This window comes from Nematolebias whitei, chromosome 13 (genome assembly GCF_014905685.2).
Source record: "Nematolebias whitei isolate Nwh7 chromosome 13, NemWhi1, whole genome shotgun sequence".
Lineage (NCBI taxonomy): Eukaryota > Metazoa > Chordata > Actinopteri > Cyprinodontiformes > Rivulidae > Nematolebias > Nematolebias whitei.
Window position 1 is genome coordinate 13,310,312 of NC_056510.1, and position 15,430 is coordinate 13,325,741.

The following is a 15,430-nucleotide window of genomic DNA, read 5'->3' on the forward strand; positions in this document are numbered from 1 at the left end:
ATCAGTTATGATTAAATTGTGTCCCTAGTTCAGAAAAAAAAAAAAAAGTTGCTATCTATTTCCATACAATTTTATCTTTTACTGTATTTGCTTTAATAGGGAGTCAAAAATCTGTAGCCATTGTTTTTTTCTTTTTTTTTTTTTTTTTTTTTTTTTGTTATGGTTTCTGCAAGATCCATCCATACATCCATTATCTTTATCTGCTTCTTCCTTTTCGGGTCACGGGGTTCACTGGTGCCAATAACCAGCCATCACTGTGCGAGAGGTAAGGTACACCCTGGACAGGTCTCCAGTCCATCACAGGGACACATAGAGACAAACGAGACAAACAACCATTCACTCTCTCACTCACTCACACCTAGGGACAATTTAGAGTTACCAATCAGCCTAACATGCATGTTTTCGGTCTGTGGGGGGAAACTGGAGTTGCTGGAGTAAACCCACGCATGCACGAAGAAAACATGCAAACTCCACACAGAAAGGACGCCGGCCAGGATTTTAGCTAGCGACCTGCTTGCTGAGAGGCAGCAGCTCTACCACCTGTGCCACCGGTTTCTGCAAGATCTTAAAAAAAAAAAAAACGTTAATTTATCCAAATTATAGAAATTTTACTTTTGGTTTTGTTTCAAATGCAGAATCTGTATTTTGGTGTCACAGCCCAATAAAGAGTATGTAGTTTTTTCATTGTAGCATTTAAAAACTCAAAAACAAGGATGCATAGAAATTATCTAGCCACTGTTTAAGAAAAGAATTATATCTTAATGTTGATTTGTTTATAGCCAAACAGCTGGCTGTTATGTTATTTTGGTTTTCCCATCTATGCGTTTTAAAAGTCTGTGCAGGTTCATTGCATAAATTATGATGAGCGTTAGCTTAAAATTAAAAACTAACACCAACAGTGTTTTAATAAATGTATGTATCAGTTTGTTTTATCTTTCTTATTAAAAAAAAAAAAAAAAAGTTGAATGAGAGTAAAATCCCTGACTGAGTATGAACTAAAACAGACAAACTCCAGATCTGAATTTGCTGTGAATTTCTGGCAAACCTCAGTGAACTGGCACCAAATGGATGAGTGCAGCCTGAGGCAGTCCAGGGTTGCTGGATATCAATCACCGTTGATAAATAGCCCTCTCTGCTGAAAACAAATGTCCCCTCTTTTACCACTGATTTAGATGAAATAGCCAACGGACATCAAAATCCAATTGGTCTGCTTTGTGCCCCACTCAAAGCACATCTGTTAGCTGTCTTCTAGTGGCAAAACAAGTGTCCTCAGAAACAACTGTAACATTAAAATTTAATTCCCTATGCACATGGAAGACTCAAACATCTCATACATGTGTTGAACAATAGAGTATTAATTTTCCCCAGAGTTTATTACAGCCCCTGCCTTGCCCTCACCTTTCTTCTCCCTCCCTTCTCAATATCTGTCTCACACTGCAGCCCTTCTTCGTTTGTGGTTGAAAGGCTGTCAGGGTGAAATCTAAATAGGTAATTATCGGACTTGTTTGAGGCAGAGACAGAGCGAGGTAGCCGACGGGCCATCGTGACCAGCCTGAAATCATTCCCACTTCTCTGCACAGGAATATTAATTGCAGTTTCACCTTTCTTGAATTCCTGTTTTTGTTTTTTCTTTTTCTTTCTTTCCTTCAAAAAGCCAAAAATGCAGACAGTTTCTACCCTCTCTTCTTTACCCTGTTTACTTAACAGGTTAGCCTTTCAGAGAAGCTTCATCTCAAGGGTTATTAACGGTGTTTCTCAATGAATGCATTATTAATATTTTCTTTTTGTTATCCGTCTCTTATTATTTTTCTGTAAATGTCTGTCTGTGTTGTAAATGTGTGTTTGAAAAGAAGAACAACAAAAATCCCAGATGCTCTATTCTCACTTGCTTATTAGAAGCCTCTTTCTGGTGCGTTACTGCCCTCTATAGAGTAAAAACAAGAATATGATTGAAAATGGACTAATGATTTTTATAATATAACACTAAGTATAATTTTAATTATGTTAGTGATTTCAAATCTCTGGAAAAAATATAACCTTGCTTTTAAATGTGGTGCATATTAAAGGATTCCCCCCCCCCAGAATATGTAAAACTGAACTGTGTTGTAAGATGTAGGGTTAAACTTTAAGCTTATTCCTTCTTTTTTCTTCTCCTTCTGTTTGTTCATACTTTTGAAATCAGAACAGACATGTTCTATTATTTACAGCTTCTATAATTTGCCTAAAGATACATATACATACACATGCACTGTTCAAAAGATAAATAAATAAAAATATCTATTCAATTGTATTCAATTTTCATAAAAAAATATTTTTTTTTTAAATCAAAGTTGTCACCTGGATATATCTTATTTTTTTTACAAAACAATTTTGAGGAATTAGTAATGGTGAAAAAAAAAAATGCTTTCAACTTAAAATATATTGCAGCTGCAAGGTGCCTTTGAGCAACCTTTGACTATTTTGTTTAAACATCTATTTTATTTTCCATAATGTAAATAAAATCACGTGCAATTAATTATTTTTATGAAAAAAAAAAGTTTAAATCACGTCTTTTTTGTTGGTACCAAGCTCTTTACAGCACAAGCATTAAATGAGGTTTGCATATTTCTTAGAGCTGAAATAGAGTTACTGGTCTATTTATTTATTTAAGAAAAACAACCCCATGTCTTCTCTTCATTTTCAAATGTGTTAACTTTCTATTGATTGTTTGATTACAGTGCAGTGTTTTGTTTGTCGTTTGCCAAAACCTGAAAAATACCTTAAAACGTAATAAATGAATAGGTGTGGACTAGCTTGCATGCTCCAATCTCTGTTAGATGCAATCCAGAATGTCAGAAAATTGCTGGGTTTGCACTTTAACAGTAGAGTCTCTGCGATAACCAAAAGTAGCTTGGTGCCCTTCATGCAGTTTGTAGTTCTCTTTATCTTTGTAAGACCAAAGCAAGGGTGGCTTTGCTACCATTATCCTTTTTGTGAAGGCAATTTAGCCAAGGAGTATACCTTATTCAGCTGAAATCAGCATGTTCACTCACTCCAGACTACTTAGAGGCTTACTACTACACTAGCATGCACACATAGTAAGACATGGCTGTCATGGCAGCTACTACAGTAACTTGATTTTTAAGAAAACGGAAAGTAACTGTGCTGTCAAAAATAAAATGCTACACAGCCTGATCTTTGCAATAACGAATACGAAGTTGCATTTACAGTCAGTCTTATTCCTTTAATTTGTAAAACTTTAGCCCCTTGAATTGATCTTCCTAAATAGAAAGATAGAACTTTATTTATCCCGCAGGAAATTGTTGTGCCAGAGTTCCAGTGCAAAGGAACATACACACAAATCAGTATTCATCAAATACATCCATTCATTGTGGATGTCAATCTATTCAAAATATTTCAAGAGTTGTACCAAAAAGTTTTCAGGAATGATAATATAAAGAACTAGTAGGCTGTATTCATTTTGTGGAGAGTAATGTTGAAGAGCTCGTGTGCAAGTGTCATAGGAGCTCTGACCACAGGCTCCAAACTATGGAAGGTGCAGTCAGTGGGTTGATAATATGAAGAACTGCTTTGATGGAGAGCTAAGGGTCACCACCCTCCTTTGCAACAGCCATTAGTTTTACACACTTTAATTTGAGACTGCGATGATTAATAGGTAAATGACTGCTACTTGTGAATACTTGCTAATGGACTATCTACTTCCTAACCGTCCTCTTGCCATATCTGCTGCTGCATCGTTAGCAGCCGACTAATGGCATGCCCTATACCAAGCACAGGTTACACTTCAAAATTAGGAGGGTAACTTAATCCTAAAACTTTGACAATATTTAACATTGAATGGATGTATTTTAAGCTAGATCTTGCACAGATTTATCTAAAATTGATTTGCGCGCTTATCTTATTTGGTCTAATTTGAGAAATGTCAATTCTTGCTGAAGACAACGTGTCTGACTTTTTATACAAGTTTACAAAATACCTGGCGATTAGTTTTGTATTCATTCGATTTTGTCATTATCTATAGTTTTTTTTTATTTTTTTACTTTGACTGTATCTATCCAGATGATACTTGAGGAGAGCAGCACCCATTCCCTACACTGTTCACTTATTTCCAATATATTTCCAATAATCATCTGACTCGCAAATGCTTGTAATATCTGAGGCAGTATATATGATGCAATGAATTACAAACAAGCCATTATCCTTGGTGGGGGAAACATAAGTAACTATGAATGAGATATTAATGGGGCTAAAGATATACCACTTTGACAGACTCTTAGTTTCGGTGTATAATGGTGCAGTCTACTTATTGATCACATATAATGCTCTAATTTTCTTCACAGTTGGTGTATATCAGATTTGTTTAAAGTCACACTACCTCAACTTCTGCCTTAGTCTGGTCTAGAGCCACTTGAATGACTGACTGGTAATAAATGATCATCCTCCTTTTTGCCCTCTGCAGATGTGTCTGAAATAGCCAACAGTCACTACTGAACTGTGGCTGCTTGGCGCACACACAGACTTAGAGGAGGGAGATGACTGGGGATGGATTCCCTCTGTCATTCTCCGCTCGAGCGTGCCAACCCCTATTTGAAGAGATGAGCCATGTTTGAGTTCACATTTCTAATTAGCCACATAGACCCTTGCCTTGTTCAGAGAATTATGACACTGCTTAATAACAGCTGCTGCAGAAGCGTGGAAGGAAATAACTAACACTTGCAGTTTAGGAATGTGTTGTCTCAGACACCAAAACAAATGTGAGCTTAAAATTGCATTATTTTTTTTAAAGGATTTCCAAATATGCAAATAGAGATACATGAATATGTGATATGTGTGCATAAGTTCAGCGTGTCCCGTAACAATGAGAGAAATGCCAGGGAAGTGGGTCTCAGATGATTAAGAGCAGGCTCTTTCCCCAAGCGTCTTTGTCTCTAGAGACACATCATCTTCCTGATAGTTTCTAGGCTGAGCTCCGGCCTTGCGACAAATGACAGAGAGAGATGCGATTCAGCTCCTCCTTTGTCTAGTTCAGGGAGGCAGGCTGTTATCTTGCTTTATTTATCTTACAAATGACTCTATCTCAAGGCTCTAGTGTTTGACTTCACATCTGGATGACTGAGAAGGTGTAGAACTGAATTGATCTCTATGCACTTTCCTCTGCATTTGTTGTCATTTTTTATTCTACTCTAGATGCTTACAATTCATGAGCTACCTCTCTTTGGTTCCAAAACAGGTATTTTTTCTTCTTTTGCTTACTCTCATTAAACATGCTACTAATCACACTTTTCTTTTTTTCCAGTTTGATTATATTGAAGTGACTTTAGTGCTATCTAGAAGACTTAGAAGATGCACTTTTATATTTTATAGTTTCTTTTTTTCCTCCAGCAAACACAAACATGATCCTTCATCTCTTAATTAACCAATTCAGAGGTTTGCACGAAAGGGACAATAAAACTGAAGCATTGACTGTCTTCTGTGCGGAGAAAATTAGCATCTTTTCCTTGGTGGCACACAAGGTGCTTAGCTTTCTCGTTTCCATCTTTTCCTTCCTTGCCTCCTATGGAGACTGACCTATATGGAGAAGAAATGTCAAGCGTAAGGCAGAGAGCAGATGAGGGAAACAGCAGAGAGAGGAGACAAAAGCAGACTAAAGCGCACTCAGATCCACTCATGCAGGAAATGGAAAGAAAAAAATAAGATCCACACTTTTTCTTCATGCTCCTCTGGAGAGGTCACCTCTTCTACGGTTACATGGTGAATGCAGTACAATGTGTGTAAGGCGCCACATTAATTTCCTGCTTCTTAACAAGGCCTAATTAAAACCTGAGAGAATATTTATAGCAGTGGATGTGCTATTGGACAGCTGTGCTTTTCTGTTTCTAGGAGTGGAGTCTGAAAAAAGCCACGATTGGGAATTCAGTTTCATTTTGAAATACAACACTGTGCAAATGTTTTGAGTCATCCCTTGTTTTGTTTTTTTACAATTTTCTTCCAAGGACAGTATAAATTTACAGTTATTTAAACTGTTTTGAGCATTTACTTTTCTTTTTTAAAGTCTTTCAAAGTTTTTTGTTGGACTTTGACTGATTATTTACTCATTACCAGTCCAGTTTCATTATTATCTTCAGATGTTTTTTGTTTGTTTTTTTTGTCTGTCATAGATGCACTAAGCACATGGCTTCTTTTTTTTTCAATTTAATTAATAAAAAGACCAAAAAAAAACACACTTCAATCAAACAAATCAAACACGTACTTAGCACCATAAATATATGAGCTTAAAACGTGTAATAGATGAATCAACCTAGAACTGTAGAATACACGTCTTTACTTTTAAACGGTCATACAAAATGCAGCCATGGTGAGATACAAGGAATAAACAGAAGCTTAGTTAAAAATGACTCACAAAAACAGACAATGTTCAACAAAACAATGAAAGAGACTTCCAGAAATTCAGAAAAAGGATATATTTAGCCCATTTAGAAAGAATATATGAAAATACTTTTCCTTGAAATCAAAATAGAAAGTGTTGGAAGTAGCTACTAGAGTTTGTGTAGTTTCCTCTCAAATTCAACACATACATGATTACTAGGGGTGCACCGATTGCAGTTTTCTGGCCAATCACAGATCTCTAAAAAGCCTGAACTGCTGATTCCGATTTTAGCTAATACTGATTTTGTTTTATAAGCGGCACTGTCAGGTGTCATAAGTTCATAATGCACCTTCAATTTTCTAATCTTATTTTATTGAAAAACATACCCTTGAACAATAACCTAGAAATAATACAAACTTGTTTAACTCGCCATGAGGTAGTGCTTTGAAATAGAAGTTTAGACAATTGTTAAAACTACAAAAAAAAAAAAAAAAAAAAGGTAAAATCAATTTCTCATGTAAGTATCGGCCGATCTTCAATCAACCGAAATTAAGGAAATCGGGGCCGATAAATTGGCCGGCCAATTTATCGGTTTACCCCTAATTATTACATTTTTAGGCATTTATATCAAATGTGTTTTTTTTTTTTTCTCATGTGAATAAATATTAAGGCATTATAAATGCCCTTTGCATTATTGAATAATAAAAATAAAAAATAAAAACTGTAAAAAGTGTAAAATTCTTACATTTATTTGACACAAACTCTTGTATCCTCGATAATGACTTTGAAGCATCATGACAGCCTTCATAACATCGCTATTGTATTCATAGTTTGATGGAATGATATATTATTGTTTCTCTGCACATAAAAATAACATTCATGTTACTGTTGTGGGAAAAAAACATGCAAAGACTTGCGCTTTCATAAAAAAAACAAAAAACAACGAATCTCTTAATGACAGCAAAAAATGGGGTTTAATGAAGAGGTGCAGAATGTAGATCAGCCGAGCAGCATCAGAATCCAAAAGTTAACCCTCACCCTCACAGATTTCCATACAGCTTTTATACTGTCCCATCCTTTATGGGGCAGCTGTGGCTGAGTGGTTAGAGCAGTCGTCCTCCAATAGGAGAGTTGGAGGTTCAGTTCCACCAGCAGTCACGTGAAGTGTCCCTGGGCAAGACGCAGAACCCCTCATTGCCTCCGATGTGTGTCCCATCAGTGCATGAATGTATTAAAGTACTGATTAGTCTTTGTGTAGATATAGTAATGAATGGATAAATGAGGGCACAGATTGTAGTGTATAGCACTTTGAGTATCTTGATAAGACAGAAAGGTGCTATACAAGTACAGTTCATTTGTGACATAACAGCACTCACTTCTCAATCAGACTGGATGTACAGGGTCAGGGTCCCAACCCAGTCTTCACCACATCTTTGTTTCTATCGTTGTAGGTTCACCAATAACATGTCATGTCTCATTGCCTGATAAACAACATTCTACCTCATTACAACACTAGTTTTGTGACACTTTCAATAAGTCGTTTGAGTCCGAAGGGCTAAACAGGTATGATGATGTACTGAGTACTGACTTGATGTGGTTTTATTTGTTTCGACTTTATCACATGAAGCATGCCGTGGACTTTGATCAAATTAGGAAATCTCTCACCTACTTATATGCTTCAGCATGCTTTCAAACATATATATTCAGTTATAAAATGCATGTTTAAAGCAGATGCAAGTAGACCAAGGGGATACTTTTATCGACTAATTAATTAGCTCTAGACTCTTGTCACCGTCCCTCTGCAGGTTTGTGTCACTGCCATCATCATCTACACTAAAATAATTAATAAAATCTGACAATAACATAAAAACTGGCGGTAAATCTTCAAAAGCTTTTGCTGCTTTTTTTTTTATTTTTATAATCATTCTTGTTATTATTTGTGTCACTCAAGCAGCAACCACAGCTTCTCAGGAGACGTGCCGAAGTGACAGTTTATAAAAAGTGACAATCCTTTTGAGAAACTGAGCCTAATCATGACATTCATTTTAGGAAAAAATAAACGATGCTGCTTAACCTAAAAATATCCCTAACAGGCACTGGAGATATAACACTGCAAGATTTGACATTTATGTCATATATCACAAAATGACATCTCTGGTGATCCTGTTTCAGGAGATTACAATCACTCTTTATGACGAGTGAAATCATTGCAGTCTTATAGGATTTTACCACGTTAATTGTGACAGGTCTTTTTTCCCCCGTTTTCATGCCATCAAGATGGGACTTAAATTATGTTTTCATGCACAAAGAAAGTGACTAAAAGTACTGACACTGAGCAACTGAGACCTTGTGTTGGTCGGTATTCTTTGAAGTTTGTGTTTTCATGACAGACACATAAGTACGTACCACAACACTGGAGGTGTATCAAGGTTAATCTGTGTCTAGGCCCAGATGTGCGAATAAAATGAATGAAAATGTTTCCTTTTTCACTTGTGTTGAAACAAGAAGTGAAAAAAGGATTTTGTTTTTCAAATCTAAGACCGTTCTAACACTTACTTCCTGAAACACTTAAAGCTTTGTCTTGAATTATGACTGAGCCACTGTAGCATAATGTTAAGCATCATTTGTATCATTATTTTAGCACAAATTTAAAGGTTTTGGTCAAAGCTTGAAAATAATCATACATGCTATGTCGTGCAATATTGAGACTTGACTCGCAGAGTGTGTGATTTTAATTATTTTTATCTATGGCCACACCAAATGTAAGGTAAGTTTATGTAAACTTGACTGAGTTACAACCACGTTTGTATTTTTAAGTTCAGTTGGCTGTACCACCCATCATACCATGCCATTTTAGTTATATTGTACTTAAAATTGCAACAAGGCCAACCAAAGTGTTGTACAACTAAACAACAAGCGAAGAACACAGGATAAAATACATAAATCCACAGAGGTAATGATAAGAAACTAAATTACTAAAATTATAAAAATAATGTTTAAAGAAATCCAAACAAGATTAAAAGCAAAATGAACTGGACTTCATTTGTAATTGAAAACGTTTTGCTTCTCATCTGAGGAGCTTTCTCAATTCAAAGAACAGGGTGGGGTTCAAGTTATAAAGCTGAGCTAGGCTAATAAAACAAAAAGAACATTGAATTTCAAATCAACTCGCACTGGGTCAAAAGCCAGGGAAAAATTAAAAACAGTAAGAGAGGGAGATTGCCTGGCATGCAGTGGTAACATTCCACAATCTTAGACCTGCAACAGCAAAGCCTCCGTCACCTCTGAGCTTAAAACGTGTGCATGAAACCATCTTATCTGCTGACCTCAGAGAGCATTGTGGGATATATGGCTGCAGCAGATCAGTGATATAAGAGGGGGCAGAACTATTAAGGGATTTAAAAACGTACAAAAGGATTTTAAAATGAATTTGGAAGTGAACCGAGGGTCTGTGAAGGGAAGCCAGAACCGGAGAAATGTGCTCTTGTGAATAGGACTGACTGCAAATGTTAATTAGTTGTAACTGAGAGTTTCATGAAATGGCTCAGTGGTTCATGAGATGGTTTGGTAACATACAGACACAAAAACAGACACATAAACACAGGCAAAAGCATTATTTTAGCGCTGATATGCCAATGGCATGTGGCAATAAAGTGGATGCGTTAACAATATTCCATCCATTTCCTTTACCCACTTTTCTTTTCTGGGACACAGAGAGCTAAAAGGTGGCATACACTCTGGACAGGTCACAAGTCCATCGCATGGGCCACATTGAAACAATCATTCACACTCTCGCTCACACTGAGGAACAATTGGGTGTTACCAGCTCAGCGAGAGAAATTACCAGAGCAGAATGAATGGGGAGAACATGTAAACTCCACCCAGCAAGCCCCCAGGTTTGGAAGCAATCCGTTCACATTCTCACTGAAAAGTGACAGCTCCAACTACTGCACCATAATACCATTCTGTTAAGAATTATACAATACCTTATATTTAATAGAGAAAGCTGTAATATGTTAGAGGTGGTTAACAATGGTTGACTGCAACATTAGACTGGCCTGAACTCGCGTTTATTTGGCTAGACTGCAAATAATCAAAAAGAAAAAAAAATAATAATAAGTTTAGGGACTGATTAGAAATACACACAACCTCAGAGATATCACAATGGCTCAGGTTTTGTGCTAAAAAAAAAACAAGTGAGGTTAAATAACCATGTGCAATATAGTGGGAAAATAAACTATTGTTTTGTGTTCACATTCACTTTAGATTTCTTTTGACCTCTAAACACGCTCAACTTCTTGCTATTGCATGAGCTTTGGCACTTGAACTTTTGAATTGTCCATTAAGGAGAAACGTTAAGGTCACAGCCATTGTCAACTGCTTCCCGGCATGTATTGAGCAATGTGTGAGAGACCAAGACCTCTGTAAAAGCTATTTGTCACATGCATAAGTCACATTAACTCCACTGAGGGTCCATGTTGCACTAGCCTTTGTTGGTAGAAATCCCTAAAGCTGGCAGACTGCAGTGACACTTCTGGCATCGGGGTGAGATCTTGAGGTCAAACACAACTCTAGAGGGTGCTCTGGTAATTATCCCCTTTACCAACAGTCACACTTGTAGTGCACTTAATTTAAACCTGAGGATATTGTTGAGCTGTTTCAGCTTGTTCAAGACTTAGTTGGGGAAATAATTGTCATGGCGATGCCATAAGCGGCCTGAGCCAAAACACTGCATTTGTAAGACCCTGACAAAAAATACATGTGCTTTAATGGCAACTTGTATGTTTAAAGTAAATAAATGTAGCCATTTAGTTAACACAAATGTGATTTTAAGGAATAAGCCTATACGCCAACAAACTTACTCCAATTATAAATTCAAACTGTAAATCTAATTGAAAGTCTAGCATTTCCTAAAGAATGCATATGTCAAGCAGGAATTTTAAACTAAGCTCAATTTATATTGAAAAATTAGAGTCATTGCAAAAATATATATTTTTTAAAAGTTCAAAGTATGTGTTGTGAATGACTGAGTTACAACTACAACATGAAATAAGTTTTAGACAAATACCTCATGCAACGTGTAACGCTTGAAGTACTGTATGTAGTGAAGATGAGCATCAGCTACTGTCGCTCCAAATTTAAGCTCAGTATCTGTAGAATTGACTGGTATGGACACCAAAGTTCAACAAAATTAAGTCAGGACCTCTGGATGGTTTATTTGTATTGAAATGTTTTGTCTTTCTCCAAAGGACTTCATCAGTCCAAGGGGCCACAACAAACTCAGTCTCTTTAGCAGCACACACATAGCGGGCCAACCAGTTTGCTGGTGATAAGATGGTTTTTGGGGTCCGCCCTCTCCCCCGCCGACTCCTCTGAGGCATCCATGACCAAAGTGGTTCAAAACATCAAAGTTCATGCTTAATAATGTGTTAGACAAGTTTTTTTTGTTTACCAGCTGTGTCAGCCCATTTGAATCTGGTTGACTGAATGTTACTCGTCTTGTCACCTTGTTTGCTTTCTCCTAGAGACATACTGGTAGCAGAGATCTGTGCTGTGAATCTTTCCCATTTCTGTTTTGGTTGAAAGCAAAAATGTTACCTGTGGAGAAAAGCTCAAGATCAAAGAACGTGTAAAGGGGAGGTCAGCATGCCATATTGCCTTGAAAAAGTCACCAAAGCAAAGTGCTGTCAGATTCATCCAACAGTAGCAGACACCGCCATAAAAATACAAGCTAAGAGTGCTATAAGCAACAACTGACAAGACTGCTTTAGCAAAATCATATTTTAAATGTTCTGGCATTAGCAAAGCTTCTCAGGATTATTTTTATCTCCCTGCATATCCCATCATCCATTATTTTTACCAGCTTCTTCCTTTCTGGGTCGCAGGGGTCACTGTCCAGCCCATAGCCCACCCCACAGTGACCGCTGTCCATATCCTGCCATCACTGTGCGAGAGGCGGGGTACACCCTGGACAGGTTGCAAGTCCATCAAAGGAATGCCTATTCCTATTACAGAATATGGAAATTAAATTAAACTTCTCAGCTTTTAATTTGAGAGTATTCATATTTAAACGGGAGGAAGAATATAACAATTGCAGCACATTATTACAAACTGTGTAGTCCTCATTTTTATGGCCTCAAATACAATCAGACAAATTACTAGAACTACAGTTTTATGTTTATGATTTTGTTGAGAAAATTTTGCCAGTAATTACTGCCTTGTTTCAAGAACCCAAGGACATGGCAAAAGAATGAGTTCTTCTTTCCTGCTGCACATTTGAATAAATTAAAGAGCTAAAATTACTGAGGCTAGAGACTCACTTGCCACCTATGGATTTGTGAAAACTAATGAGTTTTGTGACTTTATCCTCTTTTGTTAAAGTTTTTTTTTTTTTTTCAAAAGTTGGTCTGATACCAATATTTAAGGTTGCTTACCTATAAATGTGGAAGTTTGTGCATATTTGTCGGTCTGTTCCTCATCTTTCTGTATAGCTCTTTGTCTACAACAATCCTGGCAAGTTATGTTTTTGTGTTTGTCTGTTTTAAGGCCTGCTCCAGACTGAACATATATTTTAGTCTTTAGACAGCAGAGATCTGAGATCATGATAAAACTAAGGGGTTCCATCTGCAGACAAAGATTTGTGTTCACTCCCATCTTTCATATTATTAAAATTAAACATGTTAAACATCCAAGACAAAAAAAAAAAATAAATGCTATAACATGTGGTCAAAGTTCAGGAATTTATCATGTCCTGGACTTACTTTTAAGTTCACTGAGGGTTTCATAACTATTATTGTTTTTGTTATACTCCTGTTCAATGTTCAGGTAATTTTACTCAATCTTTAGTTTCTGATTTGTTTTATAGTGTCCTATTTAGTTACTTCAGTTTCCTTGCTTTTGTTTGTTAAATGCCGTTCATCTGTTGTACATTTGTATGTTCTGCCAGGTGTCCTTTGTTTACTGAGAGATAACTGTCATTGTTTCTACCATGGTTGCTGTTTGCCACCATTTTGGATTACCATATGTCCTATGTTTCATTAGATTCATCTGCTTCATCCGCGCTGTTGGCTTCTCCGATCTATGGAAGTCGATAAGGTTTATGGTGTCTCCTGATCTGCTGCCTCTTCACCTACTCTTACATTTGAGTGATATACCTTCCCCACCCTCTAGGGCACAAAGAAGTGGCTTCTGCTCTCCCATACTCAACTCTGATGTATGATAGAGAGAGAACGATTTTACAATAATAAGTCAAATCACATAACCAATTTTCCCATTACCTTTTACACTGTGGCCATTTGTCACCTTTAGATTGATACCGGGGAGTGCAAAATCTGACATTTCATCATTGTAAAACTGTTCATCTCATCTTGATGGAGTGGGTATCTGAATTCCAACGGACATCAAAGCCACAGCAGCACAAGACACATTTTAGAAACAGCTGAAGGTAAGACAGGTGTGCATCATTTTACCCAATGGGCCTGGTGATTATCCAGCTGCTAAGGGGTCATCATTGGCAGCAGCCCTGAAAGGCAACTGGATTAGTGAGAGATGCAATTAAGACCTCAATAGGGAATCTGTGTCTGACACACGGACAGGGTTGTAGCTTCATTTCCTCACATACATGCTATATGATCAGACTCAGGTGTAACATCAGCTGACTTTACCATCACCTCATTTATTTGTTTTGTTTGGAGCTGCTGGTGAGCCTGAATGCCTGGTTACTGGATTCACTACTGCAAACCAATTATCACATGCAAATTAATAAATACGATGAAGGATTAACTTTGTAACAATGCATTAAAGAGATGACAAAAAATTAAATGGAGCCGACACTCAGATGCTTCCGTGAGTGCAGGAATGATCTTTAGTTCAAAGCATATTAGTTCAAAGCATATTCCAGATAAGATATTCAATATGCAAACAACAGAGAATAAAATCTGTACACCTACGCTGGGGAACAAGGTAGCGATGTCTCATATTGTATTTATTTTTAAATTAGTGAGCAGGTAATTTATGTTGCATTTGCAAGAATGAAAACAAGAAAATTGAGAACAATATAGACTGAGATGGCGACATTAAGTCCTTTGTGAAGAAAAAAAATCATAAATAAGCCTAATATGGTGGCAAACAAAGAAAAATAAGCTTTGTTTTTTTGTAGTTTATTAAGAAATTATTAAATATAAAATTATAGTTGTTATTTTTATGCTGTTGTGTCTACATTAGCTCTTCTTACTTGCACTGATCCAACGTCCTAGTTGTAAACTGAAGCATTCTGAACATGTTCTGCTCAGAATGCAGGAACCAAGGTGCACTGTAAAGTAGCTGTAGTGACAAAGTGCAGCAAAACTGACGAACACATGCACATACCCAATGAGCCGGCTCTAAAGATTATATATTCAAACATGAATTGTTGTTATTTCAAGTAAACTTGACATTGTAAACATTAAAGTATACTATCAAAATAATTTAAAATACAGAAAGAGAAAAAGTCCTCATGTAACAAGTGGCATGCCTACATTTTTGCTTTTTCACTGGCTTATCAAAAAAAAAATGTTTTTTGTGTGTGTGTTTTGTTGTTTAACTCTTTTTGGCAATTAAAAAGTTAAGGTAATGTGTTTACAGCTGCTACTGTTTATAATTTATTGTGTCCCTTACGTCTAATTACACACTTCCAACCTTAGCTTCGTTAAAAAAGAATAATGATGGACTTAGCATTCCCTAAAGGAATATGTATCACTAGTGTTGCAGTACTTGAGACCGGTCTTGGTCTTAAGACCGGTCTCAAGACCACTTTTTGATGGTCTCGGTCTTGGCTCGAACTCGACCGCCTTTGGTCTCGGTCTTGTTTCAGTCTCAGACATGGAGGACTCGGGATTTTATTTCAAAACCAGTCAAGACCACAACTGAGGAACTATCACTAAACTGCCAGAATATTGTCCAGTGTATTTGTTAACATCCTTGATTTTTTATTGGAGGCAAAACGTACTGGTTCAAATCCAAGCAATAATGTGACCCATTGCTAAATACAGTTTTTGTTTTGTCACACCCACTCCCTTACACTCA